Consider the following 12,843-nt stretch of genomic DNA (forward strand, 5'->3'; position numbering starts at 1 on the left):
GGCGATAATAAGAGATGTGTCCCCCTGTGCATTTAATATACCCCCTGATACCCAGGTGGGACAACAGCCCTGCCACAAACGCTCCGAAAAAAAAAGTGGAAATTATTTGTATTTTTTATTCTCGTGTTATTTGACCGGTAGTGACCCTCAGCCCACTCTTATGTATCTGCGGTGATTTCTGGTTTCTTCATCGGATATCCTGTCCCACATGTGCACACACATACCCATGCATTAGTGGAACATATTTCTAACAGACTAAATAAAGGCACAGGAAACATGCTTGTGTGTTAATTAACACATCAAATGGGTATGTGAAGTGCATCATAGCTCTCTAAATGGTCAGGATAAACAAATAAATCTCTGAAACACATAGAAGAATTTGACTCTCAGATATGGGTGGCAAATGCAAACCTTTGTGAAGTGTGTACAAAAACATTTGACCAGTATTCATTGTTCAACAAACTCATACCTGTTAACTTATACGGTCGCATTTATATGGATTTTATGATTATTTTTTTTAATAATTTCAAATTGTGTACCTGATAACAAATTTTGTACAAGACAATTTAAGAAGCTTTTTTTTGTTAGACCGTTCTCGTCTTGCCTATTTGGTCCCTAATCTAGATCGTCTTGGTATCTAGTAGCAGACAACAACATCAACGTAGATTGCTCATATTGTCTCAGTAGTCTTTATAGTCTGTCTTGCTGTGAGTAAATAGGTGCTGTGTTGTGTTTGTACGGTTTATAATTGCCTAATAAGGGGGATTGCAATAATTAAATCGGGGAGCAATTGGCTGAAGGTGACAGGTATGCAAATTTAGTATTGGAATAAATAATACTGACATTTGATCAGGGATTATAAACAGTTTAGAATCATTTTTAAAGTGTTTTCTTCCTACATTACACATCAAAATGGCGTAAATGATCCAAGAACGACTTTTGACTGATCAAGTATAGAGTGACAGCTTGTGTGTATAGTTTGATTTAGTCGAAGTTGACACAATGGGTTGTGCAGCAATGTTGATCAATGACTGCATGTTACCCAAATGTCTTTTCTATTATGGTTTATTTGTGTCCTTAAACATTTTGTCCAGTGAGGGAGTAATAGTAATAGTGGATGGAAACGGGAAGTGAAATATGCTTTTGCCATACAAAGAAACTCCAGGGATAAGAAGATTGATGGCATTCACGCAGCACGCGGTCAGTCAGGTCCATGTAGAGAATGTGTTTTAATGTGAGAAAATAAATATTAAATATACCAATTTATAACAATGATCAGAAAGTATAGTCACATTTAAAACAATGCATTGTATGTGTTACTATAAATATAGGAAAATGTGTTTTTAATGTGTATGGAAATAAAAACTTCCGCTCACGTCAGCCAACTGCAGCCAATCAGAGTACACTTTATTTACGGTGCAGCGGCAGTGGGAGGAATAGTTTCACTGCAGTATAAATAACGAAGCAGCTTTGGACTGAGAGAAAAAAACATGTAAAATAGGGGATCTTTGCAACCATGTTTGACCCGAAGACATCCAGGTAGCACATTGAAACGTCTGAAATTAGGACGGGTGCTACCCAGAAGCCACAGCAAAAGTAAGAAATACATGTAGCGAAATGTATTTATGAAACAAGTGTGTGATTGAATACGGTGGGTGGGCATGGCTTGTTTTGCACCTTTTAAACTGCATAACCCGCAATGAATGTTTTGCATCGATACAAGGTGCAGAGCCTCGCCCATGTGGGACCACAATACACCTCCGCTTACACAAGTCGACTGTCTATCATTGGATCGTTATTTACATACAGGTTGTCCAATCGTTATTTTCAGTCAGTGCATTTACATTTCTATTATTCTCGTGGAGTTGATTTAAATACCAATACAGCTATTCCTAGATGTTGTAGGAAATGAACAGGGAATTCGGATGCACGTGCTGAAACTCGAATGAAGGCTTTTCTATAAATAAGGTTAATAAACAACGTGCGCCGAAGATGACTCCGCTAGTTGTCCCGTGATTGTGGATTACGCAATCTAAACGGGCTATGATTGGCTGTTAAGGAGAGGTTTCCTGGGATTGCGCGTCCATGAGTGCGTTACAGACTATTGGTAGGTTTACTTGGAATTTTAGTACTGAATTGATTCAAGTAAATAGAAGGTCCATCGATACTGATCTGATACCGATAAATTCTGTTTATGTCGCAAGGAGGTCCCCAAAAATTCACATAGTTAAGAGAAAACCTTGTAAGGTTAAAACGTATCCAGGGGATCGACTGAAAGTTTGGGATTAAATGAAACTATGTGATCGGTCAGAGTTGCACATTCAAGTCACTTGGTGCTATCTCGTTAACAGTCTAATGCAAGGGCGTTACCAGGGGCGGACAGGGGTTGCCTGTGCCCAACCATTGATACACACTGCCTCCCCAAAGAAAACTGGGTGGAGTGGTGAGGGCAGTCTGAAAACAAACAAAAATTAAATAAATATAAAAGGGAAAAAAATAATAAGAACAAGGAGTAAAGAAAGTAAAAAGATGGGGGGGGTGCTTGGATTAAAAGTAAAAAGAGAAAAAGAAGCAGAAAAAATAAGAAAAAGAATAAAAAGCAGGAAAAAAGAAGAGGCAAGCTTGCTATTTTCTAGTACATTTTATTTTTTAACTGACATGATGTTAAATGGTTGATTTAACCTAATTTTTACAACCTGGTAATAGTAAAATAGTAATAATAATATACGTTGTTTTTTAGTAATGTAATGTGTGAATTTCCCTACGGGGATAAATAAAGTATCTATCTATCTATCTCTATTTAATGTATATCAAAATGGTTGCCAATCACTAACAAAAAAAGGGTCCGTACGGGTGCTTGAAATACTAGAATTCTTATGTTGTGTATTCAAGGATTGAAAAGTGCTTGAATGGAAAAAAATGAGTTAAGAAAGTGTTTCCTAGTGGTAAGTTGTAATAGGAAGAACTTCCCATAACTGAAAATGTAACCTACCTTTACCGTCATTTTTAGCAAACACCTATATGGCAAAGATTTGTCTTAAATAAATATATTTGCAATTTGCTGAGGTGTAAAAATCATATGTCTAGATAAATGTTCACGCAAGATTAAAAACTGCATATGTAAATCCCAGATATATTTGTGGCTTTGCAAAATACATGGTTCACACTGGACTTCTTCTTTCAATGGTAATGGAAAACTGGCTTTGAAAAGCCTTCAAAAGTGCTTGAATTTGGCCATGAAAAAGGTGTACTGACTATGCAAAAAATATCCCCTGCTTTAAAAAGGTTGGTGAACCCAGGTTGAGACTATTTGTTTCATACAAGTTAACATTGTTGGGAAATCCTTTGGGTTGACCTCCGCTTTCATTTCCACAAATGTAAAGCAGCCATGTCCAAAGTCCAGCCCTGGGACCAGTTGCAGCCCATAATCAATTTTTTACTGGCCCGCGGCCTTTGTCATAAGGTTAATAATGTGTGGCCTACAACTAATATTGACAACAGTATAAAATGAATTTTTACCCAAAAAAATAATCACAATTTCACCAGAATTACACTGAAAAACAACAGTGACAAAATGATAAAGATCCTGTATCTGAGTCAGAACAGGAGGCTTCTCCTCCTACTAGTAACCATAGAAACCAGTTCAATCTGTTTCATCCAGGGAGCCAGGCTGTACTTTTATAAAAAGTCTCAAGGTTCCCTCCAGAGGACCTTATAACTTATCAATAAGATAAATTTTACTCATTCGCATTGATTTAACGTGCTTGTGGGCTTGTAAATCATGCAACACAATGAATCAATGAGGTAATTAGTTGCCAACACTTTTAATAATCGATGTTAATCTGTTTTATTGATTCGTTGTTGCAGCCCTAGTCAATAGATCTAACCATATCTTCTGCGCGGCAGGCAGGATGCAGCAGCGGGTCAGGTAGAGACAGGTGCTAAAAGTCTGTCTGTCAGTGACACATCAGGCATGAACTTAGAGAGTGGCCGAGTGCGCTGGGGGAGAGAGAGAAGTGCTGCACTATCCACAATGAGAAGCTGCACCTTGCGGAAATTGGTGGATGAGCTAACTATAAATCCCAGAATATTATCATCATCAGATCCAAGTACTTTCTTAGTATCAATAATATCGATATTTGGATCGATCTGCCCACCCCTGTTTGACTGCACATGGTCGTTGTTGCCAATGACATCAGGAACTCTGTGTCCCGAGACCAACTGTGAATGGCTGTAAACAAGGCGGTCTGCTCTCCCTGTCACCGCCCTGCATTATGAAGAAAATGGGGACATATGAAATGAAATGAAATACATATGTGACATTCTGATAAATATCCAATTATACAATTTGTAGTTATAAGTTGGGGTAGTGTAGATCTGCAATGATTCATCCATTTGATTGTAATGTTCCAGTTTACATAATTAAATTAGTCAAAATTGACACTCTATTAACATGTAGTGCAAGTTCAGAACATCTAACAAGTATAACCACTAACCCTAATGATAAGTATAAAAAAATCCCATGTGTCTGGAGATTTAGATATTGTGGCAGGGGTCTCTAAAGTGGTTCCCACGGGCACCCGGATGCCCCCTAAGGACAGTTTAGGTGCCCGAGTACCTGTTCTGAAAATAGCTCAACAGTGCTGGGTCATTGTGACATTATAGTAAAATGATTTTTTAGTGGTTGACTGAGTCTATATAACCTGACTACCCATAATTAACCTGGTAATAACATACTAAAAACAAAGTTATAGCTTGATGAGTTGTTATTTTACTAGTCCATATGGGTGCCTATTGGGCTGACAAAAAGTAGGTCTCCACTTAAAAAGGTTGGAGACCCCTGTATTCTGGTAATTGTTTAGCTATTGTCATGGTACAATGAATCACTTCTGCTATAATTCCTATGTATAATAATAAAAAAAAACCTTAATAGAAGGTTAAATGTAATGTTATGGATAAAAATGATTTCGTTTTCGGGTAGTTTGTTCACTAACTTTGGTAGCTATAAATGTCAACGATAAAACACATTTGTTTACTGTGTCCGATACCTTCACAACCTTCAAAGGGACCGTTTGTATTATATAGTACAACAAACTACATTAAAAAAAAAAAAACAATTGATTTTAACAATATTCCAAAATACATCAAATAAACACAATATACTGTAAATAGAAATAAAAACCTGCATTTTTTTTTAAATACTCGTAGGTCAAGAAATTTGTATTTCACATAACTTGAGCCTCACCTAGAGGGAACTGACAAAATTGTCCGTCATCCCACTGTTACAGGAAACCACCAAAAACAAAAACCTGGCGAAAGGCTGCCCAAAAAAATTAAAAGAAAAAGCGTGGTTTTGTCGCTTTGACTCTCCATAGTTTGTATTCCTCCTCGAGCTTTTTAGCACTCATTTTCAGTTGCACAACACAATACAGCGTAAATAATACGTACTTGTCACTTTAAGAACGTATCTATTGGATGACTAACACTTTGTACTCTTAAAACCCCTTACCGTTTGCTTAAAATCCCAATACAGACGTACCAAAAGTAAATGAATGCTGTTCTGGTTTTAATTTGTTTTGAAAGGTAATACTCTAAAGTTTAAGGAAGGACCTTGAAGAAAAGTTTGCAATTTGTCAAGAGTAATGTCAATCCAAATGTCAGAGGTTATTGGCTGTAGTGGAAGTCATCTCACGAGTTTTTATTTTTAAAGGTAAGTTATGGAACCAAACAGACGGATGATGACGAAAATCGGCAAACAATGCAGGAATGCTTTTTGGCGGATTTTTTTCTATCTGTCAGCATTATTGTGTGTTTTGGAGTCACAAGTCAAGTCACGTTTATTTGTATAGCCCTTAATCACAAGATGTCTAAAAGGACTGCACAGGTTACATTCCCTGATATTAAACCAAGATGCTGGCAAGGAAAAATTAAAAACATCAGGATGGGGAAAATAAGAAACCTTGAGAAGGGGCCTCTCAAGTGGTGACCCCAGCAACGACGCCTCAAGCCTGTAAGATAGTCCAAAAAGTCCATAACAGCAACGAGTAAATATTTTACACAGTTGGATTCACTGGACTTTCTTGAATGTAACACACCTTATTTACAGGGAATCGTTTCATGAGCTGAATCCCAGGAGACATTATAAATGAGCTAAGCTGGCCTTTTGGTTTTCGGGTATCCTGTTTCAAACAGATCGTGATGTTTATGTGATGAGTACATTTTGAACTGGTCAGCATATCTTGAATCATAAGACTATATGCTTTGCAATAATATGTAGCATGACTATTTTCAGTGACTGGTGACATCGTACTGACACGACTTTCTTTATCAACGTTCCGACGGCCCGGTAAGGGGTTAAAGAAAATCAACCCAAGGGGTGACCTGTAAATTATTTTATGAGTCCCAATAATTTCAAGCAGATTATTTTGATGAAAGTTATAATAGTAACATTGGAAAAAAAGTAAAAACAAAATCCACCTGTTTTGCTCTCAAACATAGTGTCCAATATCCATATCCATGGACAGGTTGTAAAAGTATATCACCAGTGATGGGTCATTCGAATTTTTGAGTGAATTCTATTTCTAACCGACTAATGGTTGATTTAACTTTTAATTGTTTCAACCTGGTAATAACTTAATAGAAACATGGTAATAACACAGGTTGTTATTTTAGAATTATTTTATCAAAATGGTTGCCTTTCACGCCTATTCATCCATCCATCCATTATCTGCACCGCTTATCCTCATGAGGGCCGCGGGGGTGCTCGAGCCCATCCCAGCCATCCTCGGGCAGTGGGCAGGCCCCCCCCTGAACTGGTTGCCATCCAGTCACAGGGCACACAGGGACAGACAATTTGCTCGCTCATTCATACCTTGGGACAATTTGGACTGACTAATTAACCTGACATGCATGTTTTTGGAATGTGGGAAGAAACCGGAGTGCCCGTAGGAAACCCACGCAAGCACGGGTAGAACATGCAAACTCCACACAGGAGGTTCAATCTCATGACTTGAGAACTGTGCCACTCACGCGCTAACCACTGCTCCGCCGTGCTGCCCGCCTTTCGCGCCTATCAGTAACAAAAACAGGGTTTGTGCTTGAAATCCTAGAAAATGCTTGGATTTTAAGGGAAAAAAATAAGAGATTGTTTCCCAGTGGTAAATTGTAATAGGAAAAACTTCCTGCAACTTAAAATGTAACTTACATTTTACTGTCATTTTTACTCAACACCTATATGGGGAACGATTTGTCTCAAAAACAGATATTTTCGCGATTTACTGAAATCTAACTTATGTCTTGATAAATGAACACGCAAGATTAAAAACTCCATTTGTAAACCAGATACATTTGTGGATCTGCAAAATACATTATGTAAAAGTGAGTACACATTTCTGCAGAGATTTCATCATAATAATGAATTGAACAACACTGAAGAAACATCGCTTTGATTAAATGAAAGGTAGTCTCTGTAAATCTTACATACCAATGTAAAAAAATATGCCCCTCAAAAAACTCAAAATTTAGCCACTAGTAGCTAAACCCCCGGTCACAAAAGTGTTTACACCCTAAAGTAAAAGTTCCTGGAGTTGAATATTTTGTGTGGCCACTATGATTTTGAAGAACCTCTTTAATCCCCCTGGCCATGGATTTCACCAGAGCCTCACAAAAAATGAGAATATGACTGAGCTGGGGGATATTTAAGATTGTGTGCTTCTCCACATTTCGCTTGAGGATGCCCCAAAGATGTTTTATTGGATTTAGATCTCGAGACATGCTTACCTAGTCCATCCCCTTTATCCTTAGCCCCTTTTTAAAAGCCGTGGTCATCGTAGAGGTTTGTTTTGGGTCATTGTCATGCTGGAACACTGCCCCGCGACACAGTTTCTGGAAGAAGGGGATTGTTCTCTGCTCCAGTATTTCATAGTACATGCTTGAGTTCATGTTTCCCTTAATGAAATGCAACTTCCCAATTCCAGTTGCACTCATGCAGCCACAAACCATGACATTCCCAACACCGTGCTTGACTTCAGGCACGACACAAACATTTTTGTACTCATCATCTGGTTGCCGCCACACATTCTTCACACTATCTGAGCCAAAATAGATTAATCTTTGTCTCATCAGACTAGATCAGGGGTCTGCAACCTATGACACGCGTGCCAGCAGAGGCACGCTAGGGGTTAACCAGTGGCACGCGAGCGCACGGCAAAATAATAATTATTATTTTTTAAAAATGCAAATTTTTACCTAGATTTTAGACATGTTCAGTTGCGCGCCGTGTTGTTCAGGGGTTTTACTGTTGCCCCTAAACAACACGGCGCGCAAGTGCTTCGTGTGTCTGTGCGGCGCCGAGGAGAAGAGAAATCCGTGTTTTAACCCAGCAACAGAAACACCGGCGTGCGATAAATAAATGAATTATGACAGCTCCTCCAGCGAACAAAAATCGTCCTTTCCACCCAGCGTGGATGGATGACTGGGGCTTTTTGCAAAAAAATGACCGTATTTGTGCATTATGCCTCGAGAGCGTTGTACCTCGCACGCCAAGTGCTAAAGGTCATTGCGAGACGAAATATGAACATGAATTCAAGCATGAGTCTGACAAGGCAGAGACATTAAAACACACAGTGTCCAGGGACGGCAAACAAACACGGACCCTGAAACCCTTTTTCAATGCTAAAAAAACAAGTTATCAAATTGCTCACTGCATTGCAAAGCACAGAAACCGATTTACAGATGGCGAATATATTAAAGAAGCGCACGTGTGTGCGTGCGTGCGTGGGTGCTGCTGTTCAGTGGTTATTTCTGTTGCACACATTTTCAAATCAATTTACATTTATTTATATAGCCCTTAATCACAAAAATGTCTCAAAGGACTGCACAGGATTACAATTACACAATTGCCTGATCTTAAACCAGCATGCGGGCAAGGAACAACTCAAAAACCTCAGCATGAGGAAAAAAGAGAAACCTTGAGAAAGGACCTCACATGTGGTAATCCCCCTTCCAGGATTGACCAGGGTGAATCACAATTAGCATTACTGTACACAGAATAGTAAACACTAGGTAAGATGTTGAAAATGTCCGGAAAGTGCATGACAGCAACGACGCCCCCAGCCTGTAAACTAGTCCAGAAAGTCGCAGCTTCCCATCTCTGCCTGTTGGTAAATGGAGGGGTTGACATGCTTCAGGTCAGACGCTGGTCCGCTGACTCATCTCAAATCATCCTTCTGCTTCGTATCACCACCAGGCAGGCAATCGGAAAAAGACAGGACAATACAGAATATGAGGTGGGCATCAATCATAAGCTTTGGAATAGTATTGTGTCTTAAGCCTCGATTTAAAAACTTCCGTTTAGGTTGCAGATCTTATCTCCGGAGGCAGGGCATTCCATAACACCTGGGCCCGGATGGAGAACGCTCTTGAGCCTGCAGACTTCTTGGCTCTCTGAGTCACAAGTAGACCGGCATTTTCCGAGCGCAGACTCCGTGCAGGAACATAGGGGGAAATCAAATCAGAGAGATAAGAGGGTGCAAGCCCATACAAACATTTATATGTTAATAAGAGAACCTTAAAGTCACATTTTAAGTGGACTGGGAGCCAGTGCAAGTTGGCCAATACAGGAGTAATATGCTCAAACTTTTTGGTCTTCGTCAAAAGTCTAGCTGCCGCATTCTGAACCAGCTGCAAACTTTTAATGCTAGACATCGGGAGACCAGAAAGCAATACATTACAGTAATCAAGCCGAGAAGTAATAAACGCATGAATTAAAACCTCTGCATCTGATTGGGACAGCATCGAACGAATCTTCGCAATATTACGGAGGTGGTAGAAAGCTATTCTAGTAATATTTTTCACGTGTGACTGACACGACAGATTAGGATCGAATATAACACCTAGATTTTTGACCGAGTCACTATGGGTGATATTACATTTATCTAGGTTCAGGGTAGTGTTTGAAAACAACTGACGACAGTGAGCTGGACCAATAATCAACATTTCAGTTTTTTCTGGGTTAAGGCGTAAAAAATTATGTGACATCCATCTTTGAATCTCAGTAAGGCAAGCCTCCAGATTTCTACAACTTAAATGTCCAGTTGTTTCCAGTGGCACATACAGTTGAGTGTCATCTGCATAGCAATTGAAACTAGTATTATACTTGCGGCTAATGTCACCAAGCAGGATCATATAAATACTAAAAAGAAGGGGGCCAAGTACAGAGCCTTGAGGAACACCACAGGGGACATTGGGGATTGTTTAGAGGTCAGATTGCCATGGTTAACACATTGCATCCTGTCTGACAGGTAGGACCTAAACAACAAGAGTACAGTTCCTGAGATACCAATGCATTCCAGACGAACCAGTAATATGTTGTGGTCGACAGTATCAAAAGCAGCGCTAAGATCCAGCAGCAGTAACATTGATGAGGCACCGGAATCTATTGCTAAAAGGAGATCATTGGTTACTTTAGCCAGGGCTGTCTCAGTAGAGTGATTTGCCCTAAATGCTGACTCAAGTAGTCTTCTGCCTTGCTGCTGTGATTTCAAGTTTTGATATGTTCTGCAATAAGATATCATTGATGAATGGTATGGTAGCTGTCCATATCACTTTATTTTTTATTGTAATTCATTGTTGATGAAGAATGGTTGATTCTGGTTGATTCTTGTGGTAAAAAGTAGAAGTCATGGATGTCTGCAGGCCTTTCCACATGTTGCTCACATTCGTTTTTTTAGTTTACTGATGAACAAGAATAGTAGAAGATAAATTGGTCAGTTATACGATTTCAATGTATATTCATCCATCCATCGATTATCTGCACCGCTTACCCACAGTAGGGTCCTGGGGGTGCTGGAGCTCATCCCAGCTACCTTCCGGCAGTGGGCAGGGTACACCCTGAACCGGTTGCCAGCCCGTTGCAGGACACAGAGGGACAGACAACTTACTCGCTCATTCACACCGAGGGACAAGTTGGACCGGCCAACTAACCTGACATGCATGTTTTTAGAATATGGGAGGAAATCGGAGAGCCCGGGGAGAACATGCAAACTCCACACAGGAAGGTTCGATCTCATGACCTCAGAACTGTGCCGCGGATGCGCTAACCACTGCGCCACCGTGCTTTCCTCAATTTATTTGTTGTATATTTTGACTGGTGTAAAATTACAGCTCTGTTAGTTATTGAAAAAAAGTTGTGCGAGTCATTAATCTAGGTGTGGCACACTGATCTACATGGAAATTTGTGAGGCGCACTCCAAACCAAAAAGGTTGCTGACCCCTGGACTAGAGGATATCTTTCCAGTAAGCCATGGCGTTTGTGAACAGACCTTTTTTATTGTGTCAAAGCGTTTTTTCTTCAGTGATGTCCTTTTAAACAATATAATGAAATCTCTGCCAGGGTGTACTCACTTTTTTGACATGCCATACCTGATTCATGATTTCTTCCTTAAATAATACTGAAAAATTGGAAAACTGGCTTTGGAAGTCTTTTATAAGCTTGAATTTGGCCATGAAAAAGGTGTACAAACCCTGCAAAAAGTACGTTTCTGCTTCAAAGAAGTTGGGGACCATCTCTTGGTTGAGACTTTTGGTTTATACACGTTGATATTGTTAGTAAATCCTTAAGGATGACTTCCGCTTTAATTTCTTTGAATATAGAGCATGTTAGAGCATGCTAAAGTCCGACCTGGGTGCCAGTTACGGCTTGTGCTAATTTTTTTACTGGCCTGCGGCCTCTATCATAAAGTTGATCATATGTGGCCTGCCAGCAATGTTGACCCCAGTATAGAATCAAAATTGTACAAAGTAAAAAAAAAACTTTTACCAGATGATGACAGTAGTCCTTTGGCCACCTTGACTTGGCTTTTTGTGAGAATTTTAGCCAAACCCATTTTCGACATGGGGACTGTAAATTTAAATAAAGGAAAGTTGACTGTGTGTGCAGCCACTTCCAAGATAAATGAAAATTGGAGTCTTTTTAACCAAATACAAAACAACAATGTCAGCGTAATTTGCCAAGGGAATGTGGCTGTTTTTGAAGAATATATTATTAAGAGACACTGGCAGACGAAAGATGCTGACTACAAAAATTCAACTGTAAACGAATGCTGTGAGAAAGTTAACCAACTGGAAGCTGTTTTAACGTCGCAGCAGCGCTTCTTCACAAACCAGTCAAATGAAATGCTAAAAAGCCGAGCTACGAGGTTGCGACGCTGATAGCCAAGAATTTTAAACTTTATTAAAGACTGTTCAAAGAACGACAGGGTGTATAGTCGGGCCACATACATTTTCAGCTTAACAAATCTGACCCACTTTCTGAAAAGATTGGACACCCCTGATGTAGAGTAAGGCTTAGTGTGTTGTGGAAACAACTTGATGGAGTCACCTTGTCAGAAGAAAATGTTGGACAGGCGCTATTTTAGGTTCATCCTGGGTGACGTGTCACAAATGTTTTTTTGCTTCAATGGGCAGTCACTCACAATGTCTTGAGGCATAACTTTCCCGGAAAAGTGAATTTTATATTTTATTCCTTTTTTATTTAGAAGAAAGCCTTCATATTACGAAAGGAATTCTTGTTGGTCTTTTTTTAATCCACAGTCCTCAGTTATTATTTGTTTGTTGTGAGGTTCCCTAAAAGTATAACAATTGGGCGTATGTGTGTATTAATTGCCCTTTATTTTTCTCTCTCCTTTATACACCCTAAAACCTTAATTAAAGCACAATCCCTTTTTATTTAGCATTCATTCTGCGTTTCACTCCTCCCACTCTTTTCCTCGTGTTTGTTTGCTTGTTTATTCAACCCTCACACAAGACTTTAAAGCTCTGTGAATCTTACAATCATTGCTTTGA

At 39.4% G+C, this 12,843-nt stretch overlaps 1 protein-coding gene across 3 annotated transcripts in view; it reads left to right on the forward strand.

Annotated features, from left to right (window-relative positions):
* Positions 1-1,446: 1,446 nt before the first annotated feature.
* lpin1a (lipin 1a) overlaps positions 1,447-12,843 on the forward strand; it is a 45,306-nt gene continuing 33,909 nt past the window's right edge. For all 3 annotated transcript variants that reach the window (XM_088334778.1, XM_088334780.1, XM_088334779.1), the window contains exon 1: positions 1,447-1,596. The gene's annotated coding sequence lies outside the window, so the exon portion shown is untranslated. The remainder of the gene's footprint in view (positions 1,597-12,843) is intronic.

This window comes from Urocampus carinirostris, chromosome 4, assembly GCF_059441175.1.
Source record: "Urocampus carinirostris isolate Australia breed hairy pipefish chromosome 4, RoL_Ucar_1.0, whole genome shotgun sequence".
NCBI lineage: Eukaryota > Metazoa > Chordata > Actinopteri > Syngnathiformes > Syngnathidae > Urocampus > Urocampus carinirostris.